We start from the raw sequence: 8,677 nt of genomic DNA on the forward strand, positions 1-8,677 counted from the left end.
TTTTTTGTTGTTTTTTCCATTTGCTGGAAAAAAAGAAAAGAAAATTGCATGTCATTTGTCATTGGTACAAATTTTAACACATTTGTAAATGTCAGATGGCATTAAAAATACATTTTTAACAGTCTAAATAACCTGTATTTGTCATTATTTATTAATCCATGATTGTCTTGTTAAGCATAGGCGAAATTATGAGAATAACCCAGAACCACAAAAATGCAAACATAAATGGTAAAAATTACTATCTTGGGTTTTCTCAACAACCCAGCCTGCTGGGTTAAAATGTGTAAACCAGCATGCCGGGTTACTTTAACCCAGCATGTGTTCTGTCCAATATTTACTCATCTCTGGGTTGCCAATAGGGTTATTTTTAACCCAGCCATTTTTAGAAGTTATACATCGTGTGGACAGCAAAAATCAGTAACTGTACTTCCGCTTTGGAGACAGCTTGAGGGAAGTAGATCAATCTTGCCAGTCTTTTAAATACTTTGAATGTTGGTCCAAGAATTCTGATGTTTGGCTGGTCCTCAATTCATCAAAGGTGATCATCTATATAGGATAGATGTGGAGACCTCATGAGCAATAAGCATGTATTTCTTAGTTAGGCTACATTATTAATAGTTCATTTATAGATCATTCATAAATTTCTACACAATTTGCACAGACTAAAGAGTGCACAACATTAATCTTACCAACAAAATTACTTGGAAAAAAACATTGAAAAAATGCAATATATATATTTTCAGTAATAAAGATGAAAATAACACTACTACAAACAATTTTAACTCACTGGTGATTACGTTTTACTATAGGAAAAGAAAATGCAGAAATAATTAAAATAATTTATTCACATGTTGAGGACTGACACACTAAGCTGAACGCTGGTACACTTAACATTTTTGCCAGTGGGTTAATTATGAAATTCTACTTGATTAATCTTGCTTAAACACACACACACACACACACACACACACACACACACACACACACACACACACACACACACACACACACACACACACACACACAAAGTAGCAAGTAATACATGCTATTTTCATGAGTTTAGGTTTTAAAATGTACTGTTTAACAGGCACAGTTAATTTATCTCACCTCAGTGAAGAAAACAATTTGGTCTTTACCACGGATGGACGGAGCTTTGGACTAGTGGTGATGTTTCTTCCAGGGAATGTTTTATTTCTGATAAAACATTACACACACACACACACACACACACACACACACAGGTGTTTTTTTTTTTTTTTTTTTTGTGAGTGTTTATAATCTGCCACCCACCCCCAATGTCACCCACGGTGAAAATGTAACACTTTAAACTATACTACACATTAAACAATGTAATATTCAGATAAATATTTTTTATATTTTTTACATACATTCTTATTTGCATGTTCATGAATTACTGATCTATTCAGCATTAGGCTATATAATATTAGGTAATGACATAAAATTATTATAAAGTGCTGCTTAATGATAAAGTGGCAATCTTTCAGATACACACCAGACTCATCAGGTCCACGGCACCACAGGAGTCTCCAACCTGTGATAAGAAAAATATAAGAGAATTCTATGTTGGTGGAAGCTCTAGAGCTGGGCTGGGCAACTATCTTTGGGGGCTCAAGCCACAGCCCTTTTTCAAAATTATTCAAAAGTAGACAAATAGCAATGATATTGTGGTCAATAAAAAAAAACGCATTTGAATTATAATTAACATGACAATGTGTACAAAACAGTAATTAATCGCTCAAAGGCAGAAAAAAAATCCTGTTTATTTTTACAAAGGGCTATCTGTCAATCTGAGGCATTGCTATGCTTGCGTGTGTTTTGCTTGACTGACTAATAAGTGGGTCGCCTGAAGGAAAAAATTAACTAAACAATATTTTAAACCTTTTTTTTTTTTTTTTTTTTTAATCAATAATCAAAGCTAGTAAATATAAAAGTACAACTATTCAAATAGGTCTGAGATTCAGAGTTCAGTGGTGCATGGGGAAAAAGAGGGGAGGGGGGCAAGGTCGGGAGGGAGTTCAGCTTCTTGACAGCCTGATGAATGAAGCTGTCCTTCAGTCTGCTGGTGCTGGCCTGGAGACTCCGCAGTCACCTCCCTGATGGCAGCAGACTGAAGAAGCTGTGTGAAGGGTGTGTGGGATCATCTGCGATGCAGAGCGCTTTACGGGTGAGACGGGTTCCATAAATGTCCTGGAGGGAGGGGAGGGAGACACCAACGATCTTCTCGGCTGCTCTCACTATGTGTTGAAGAGTCTTCCGGCAGGATGCTTTGCAGGCGCCATACCACACAGTGATGCAGCTCGTCAGAATGCTCTTGATGGTGCCTCTGTAGAAGGTGCACATGATGGGGGCCGGGGCTCTAGCTCTTCTCAGTTTGTGGAGGAAGTAGAGATGCTGCTGTGCCTTCTTGGCCAGTGCTGCGGTGTTTCAGTCCAGGAGAGGTCCTCTGTGATGTGCACACCCAGGACGCACCATTGATGGTCAGAGGAGCATGCTGAGTGTGCACTCTCCTGAAGTCAACAACAATCTCCTTTTTCTTCTCCACATTCAGAGAGAGATTGTTGTCACTGCACCACCCAGCCAAGCGGCTCCTGTCACCTCGCTCCTGTAGTTTGTCTCATCTCTGTTGCTAATGAGAAGTCTAACAGCCAGTTGCACAGCAAAGTGTTGAGCCCCAGCTGGACCAGTTTGTTAATGAGCTGTTGAGGGATAATTGTGTTGAATGCTGAACTGAAGTCTATGAACAGCATTCTGACGTATGAGTCTTTTTTATCTAGATGTGTGAGTGCTGAGTGGAGGGTAGTGGCGATGGAATCATCGGTCAAGCGGTTGGACCGATATGCAAACTGTAAGGGGTCCAGGGAGGGGGGAGGGCAGACTTCATGTGGTGCATGACTAGCCGTTCAAAGCACTTTATGAGAACAGAGGTAAGTGCAACTGGATGGTAGTCATCGAAGCAGGATGGAGATGGCTTCTTCTGGACTGGAATGATGGTGGCAGCTTTGAAGCATGTGGGAATAACAATGAAAATGTCTGTGAAGACATCAGTGAGTTCTGCTGCACAGTCTCTCAGTACACGCCCAGGAATGTTGTCAGGACCCGGAGCTTCGCGTGCGTTGATCCTGCTGAGGGCTCTCGTCATGGTGTACGGGGACAGCATCATCACCTGGTCGCTGGGAGGAAATGGAGTCTTCTGTGCAGTGGTGCTGTTTTGTGCTTCAAAGTGAGCGAAGGCGGCGTTCAGCTCGTTCAGCAGTGAGATGGTGCTGTCACAGGTCCACGGTGGGGGCTTGTAGTCCGTAATGGTCTGCATCCCCTGCCACAGGCTCCGAGTGTCTCTGCTGTCGCTGAATCAATGGGCTATCCTCCTGGAGTACTGTCTCTTAGCCTCTCTGATGCCAGTACGATAGGTTGGCCCTGGCTGTCCATCTATTGTCATGATTTTCAGGTCATTTCAAAAAGTTGTTGGTCAAGATAACGACTGTGTTTACTAGGATATTCGTCAAAACGCGCATTTAGATTTAATTTTGTCTGTATTTATTCATCCATTCACAAAAAGCGGAAGATGTCTGTGTGCTAGCTTGCGCTTCAAGATGTGTGCGGTGAAAACTTCTCACACAGCGCACGACTGTTCCACCAACATCCCGAGCGTCTTTTATCCTTCACCTTGTGCCTTCGGGCAAGGGCAGTCCTTATATCGAGTCCTGATACGCGAGTTTGAGCGAGAATGCACGCGTTGGCGATAATGCATAGACGGACATTATGAGAAAATGTGGACAGTGCCAAATAAGGTGCCTATTTATACTACAGATATCGATATTTTACGTGTGGCATCGATGCATCGTATAGTCAGACATCGTATTGATGTATTGATCCATATCGATGAATCGTTACACCCCTAATAAATAGCTGTATATTGTACATATGACTTATGTGCGATAATTTTGAGCTCCTGGTACGATACTTAGATGCTTTCAATCTGGCAACACTGCCGTGACCTGGCCTAGCGGAATTCACAACACCTGGAATTGGAGGCAGGCGTGATAAAGAAAAGGCGTCCGTCGGTGCTGGTGCTAGTTAATATACCAGAGATACTGTATGTGAGGTTATGCACATCACTTACTAGTTTGCCTTCGTTACATAGGCGAACACATTTTGTTATAAATGTCTCTAAAGACAGACCAAACTATAAACTAGGCCAATAAACCTGGATATAAATTCCGTATTTCCGATTACACGTAGGCTAGCTCAAGTTGATCGCTATTGTAAATAAAGTTCTATTGAAAATTATTCTGCATTTAGTCAAACCACATCAACGCCGAGCTAGTGACAGTGGAATAATAAATGAACCCGAGTAGTAACGTAGCTGTCTTTAAGGACAATTTACATCCCACCAGCAGCGACCGACGCCGACGTCACTTTTCAACATTCCAATTCAGCGTTTTCAAGATTACTTTACTCAAATCTGGACAGAATGTGTCTGCGTCTGTCGGAGCAGTGTGAATTGATTCTTTAAGCACGAAACAGGACAGGTTAAACAGTGATGCGAGACTGGTGAGTGGCACACGCGCCGGTGTTTATAACCATGATGACGGGTTTACGAACGCAGCTTAAGTTTAAACAATATCTCACCTCTGGTGTTGGTTTCCATATTATTAGTCTTTGATGTTGCGATCAACTTGTTCAGGTATTCTTCATAAAAGGCAGCAGAAAAGGTCCCAAAGTCATAGTCAGTCAGTCAGAGTTGGTCTAGCAAACCTCAGTCAGAAATTGGTAGCGCGTCCACGCCATCTACTGAAAAAATGTGGTTGCGCGTCTACATGGCGTTGCGTGGTATTGTTGGCCAGCTTTGAAACCTTTGCCAATCATTTTTTTAAAGAGTGGGTCGGAGCGCGTATCAAACTGAAACCACAGTCAGTTAATCGATAATAATAGGCTAATTAAAAAGACATTATACAGGCACTACTTATTTAATGGTATTTACAAATAAACTTTTTACAAACCTATTGCAAATATTGAACTAAAAGTTTAATACATTAAATACAATTAAACAATAAAATACCATTAAATAAGAAGTGCCTGTATAATCTGTTTTTAATTAGCCTATTATTATCGATTAATGGACTGTGGTTTCAGTTTGATACGGGCTCCGACCCACTCTTTATAAAAATAAAAAATAGATTTGCAAAGTTTTCGAGAAGGATCTACTTGAAGTTTTCGAAGCTTCATGGACATCACTACCACGCAACGCCATGTAGGCGCGCAACTATTTTTCAGAATAGATGGCGTGAACGCGATTCCACTTTCCGGAGTAGAGAGCGTGACTGCAGTAGCAAACTTGAGTTGTGCTAAAACCTCACAAACCGGGTGGGGTCTCCTCACGCAGGAGTTAGTATATTAAACCGTTTCTTGCTTAGGCCTAGATTTGAATTAATCTTACATAGGCTAACATACGCACGTATAAAATATAACGTTAAAAATGGGCCAATAAATTAATGTTTTTAAAAATGTTTAATGTAGGTCTCGTCGGACCTGTCTAAAGGCACTCAGCTCTGTCTGGAGTTGTAGCCAGTTAAAGTTGGCTCTTTGGAAGGCGATAGCTCTGTGAGATGGGGGTCGGGGAGCTCGTGTTCGGTGATGTTCAGACGGAGCCGAGTTTGAAGCTCACCTCTCTAACAGAGATGTAAGCGGGAAATCCCTGTGAGCCGTACCAGTGCGACTCATGGAAATGTTTATCTGCATCGCTTATTCTGTGCGATAGAGGGTGCAACAGAGTCATGAATTTAACCCCATTGAAAGTCTTGGGATGTGCTGGAGTCCACTTTACACTGCCTGTCCTAAAAGGTTGCACACACTAATATTTCATTGGACTGCCGCCTTTAGCTTTGATAACATTGTGCTTTGGTTGTGGCATTGTTTCGACAACACTATGCACATCACAGCATTTATTTCTATCAAGAGTTGCACCAAGATCTTGTATTGACAATGGGAAAATCGAACTGTAAAGTCTAATCCAGCACATCCTAAAAGACTTTCGGTAGAGTTACGCTTGGGAAACTGTGGTGAACATTTCATTAATGAAAATGATTTCACAGTTTGAGCCTGATGAATCTTGACATTATCATCCTGGAATAGGAGTAGGCTACTTCTTCTGACATGGTTGTTTGAGAAGAAAAAAGCTACGCACTAAGAACTAAGTGCTGTGCTAATGATGAATACAACAAATATTCAATGAAAAAACATCAATTAAAATGTAACTATCATAATCTATACCTTTTACAGTATGTGAACTTTGGTGACCAAATAGGACATTTTTGCAATCAGAAACATGAATTAATGAAAATTCCTAACCCTTGTACAGTGCACATGTTTTCCTAAAGGATTATAGAAGTGAACAAGTAAAACTCGAGCTTCATTAAGCAATTGCTTCCTAGTATTCCTCATAGGCCCCAGGCTGTGAGGATCCACAACACTTCCTATCATTATTTTCATTTATTATCTGTGGTCAGACTAATCAAGTAGGTAATACTTAAATTCTTCATTAGTAACACAAACATCATTACATTATATAATGCTACACACAAACATACACCAAAAAAGCAATAAATGTAATTTCATTATGGCTATTCAAATTTAAATGCACATGAATTTCTGATATATTAAAGTAATACGGATCTGATATTTAATTTCCAGCAATAATTTATGCATGCTGTATTGTTGTGACACATAACCATATAAATAAATGCAGCAAAATGGATTAAGGGTGGGTAGCACCAACAAGGATTAAGCTTTAACCTAGATTAAATCGAGGTTTGTCTAATAATTCCATTGCACCAAACTTTAAACCTTGTTTAAAAAGCAGGTTTACATTTAAACCATTGTTTTGATCCTGGATTTAATTTCACAGTAAACCTGGATTAACTACAATCTTGTTGCTCAATCACTTTAAACTCAGATTTAATTTCAGTTAAGGATTAACTTTAAACTTGCTGTTCTCAATTCTCAAAATGGCAGCACTTATTTGGTGGATTGGAGAAATTGACTTCCTCACAGAAATATAAGCGACCGTCTCAACCCTGTTGAGTTTTATGATGGTGATGAATTTTCAAAGCGGTACTGGTTCAGCAAGGAATCTGTGATGAGATTAAATCAAAAAATTTTACCTGCAATTAGACATGGCAGTGACCGAAATGCAGCCATACCTCCCATGCTCCAGCTTTTAACAGCCTTGCGCTATTACGCTACTGGTTGTTTCCAAATGGTGGATGGGGACCTTTTCAGAGTACACAAGTCAACAGTGAGCAGAATTGTTGGAAGAGTATCACAGGCAATTGCAGCCTTGAAAAATCAGTATATAAGATTTGCACCAACAGAAGAAACCTCACATTTCCATTCAAAACCCAGGTGGAGAAAATGGAGAGCTGTTTCGCAGCAGAAAGGGCTACTGTTCCATCAATGTTCAAGTTGTGTGTGTGATGAGAAGGCCCAAATCACCAACATGGTAGCTCGATGGCCAGGATCTACACATGATAGCAGGATCTTTGATAACAGCCACCTCTGCACTCTGTTTGAAAGCCACTGGCACCCATCCTGAACCCTTCAACGCCAGCTGAGAAATGATACAACACCTGTCACATTGCAGCAAGAGGCGTTTGGAAAAAGTGGTTTCCCTGCCTGCAGAATGGGCTTCGAACAAAGCTTGCTGCTCTGGCAGTGCTGTATAACTTTGGGAAAAGACTTGGAGATGAGGTACTATCAGAGTTTGAAGTGGATTACCGAATTGAGCACACAGAGGATGAAGGAGAGGAGCACAGTGCTGTCCGGAGGACCTTGATTGCAAAGCATTTCACTGCATAATAGCAGTGTGTATGTGTATTTGTATTTATATAGCATGTAGTAGTGTATGGTATAGTTCAGTAATGTAGTAAATGCAGGATAGTATGTAGTTTATATATTTATGCATGTATGCTACTTTAAAAGTGGTCACTTCTATGCAGCACACATTCCTTACCTTACATTAATTATTAATTATGGATTAAAAACCCATTTTTTGTATTTAGTCAATACTGCCCTTTTTCTAAAATAAAATATTTAAAAAAAAAAAAGTTTCACCTTTTCTTTTATTACAGTAATACGACAGTAACATGCATTTATGATATTACAGAACTATTAAGTTATATATTTAATCAAACAAACAGATAAATGAATGGATAGGCCTAGTTGATATCTTTACAGAAATAATAGCCTATTGTTTACTAGTCGAATATATTTAACAAATAAATAAATTGTTTTTCGTTATGTTTCCTTCATTTTTAGTCTATTTATTGCATTGCTACAACTCACTAAAAACTATTTGTACTTGTTGTAGTTCTGTAGTAAGTTTTTATTTTTGCATCTGTAACACTTCCTTTTGTAAAAGAAGCACCTCTCTCTGTAACTTGGCATTTTCAGTTTGAATTACATTCTTTTCTTTCTCTAATTGTAGTAGGCTAATTCAAGAAGATTGTCGCTGAACTCACTGTTTTGTCTTTTGCCCTTCGCGGGCTCTGAGCTGCTCCACCGCTGACGCGTTTATGAGGCGCGGCAGGCGTGCAGGAACCGGTCATTACAGCGTCATCATTCGCATCTAGGATAAATATAATCAAACAGACAGAGCAAA

General features: G+C 39.8%; 1 long non-coding RNA gene across 1 annotated transcript; it reads right to left on the reverse strand.

The window, feature by feature from the left end:
- Positions 1-4,793, reverse strand: LOC122136890. The gene is made up of 4 exons (XR_006154379.1): positions 4,651-4,793; positions 1,514-1,552; positions 1,108-1,194; positions 1-546 (listed from the first exon to the last, which is right to left on the reverse strand). It is a non-coding gene; the product is annotated as an uncharacterized LOC122136890 (long non-coding RNA).
- Between the last annotated feature and the right edge of the window lie 3,884 nt (positions 4,794-8,677).

This window comes from Cyprinus carpio, chromosome B3 (genome assembly GCF_018340385.1).
Source record: "Cyprinus carpio isolate SPL01 chromosome B3, ASM1834038v1, whole genome shotgun sequence".
Lineage (NCBI taxonomy): Eukaryota > Metazoa > Chordata > Actinopteri > Cypriniformes > Cyprinidae > Cyprinus > Cyprinus carpio.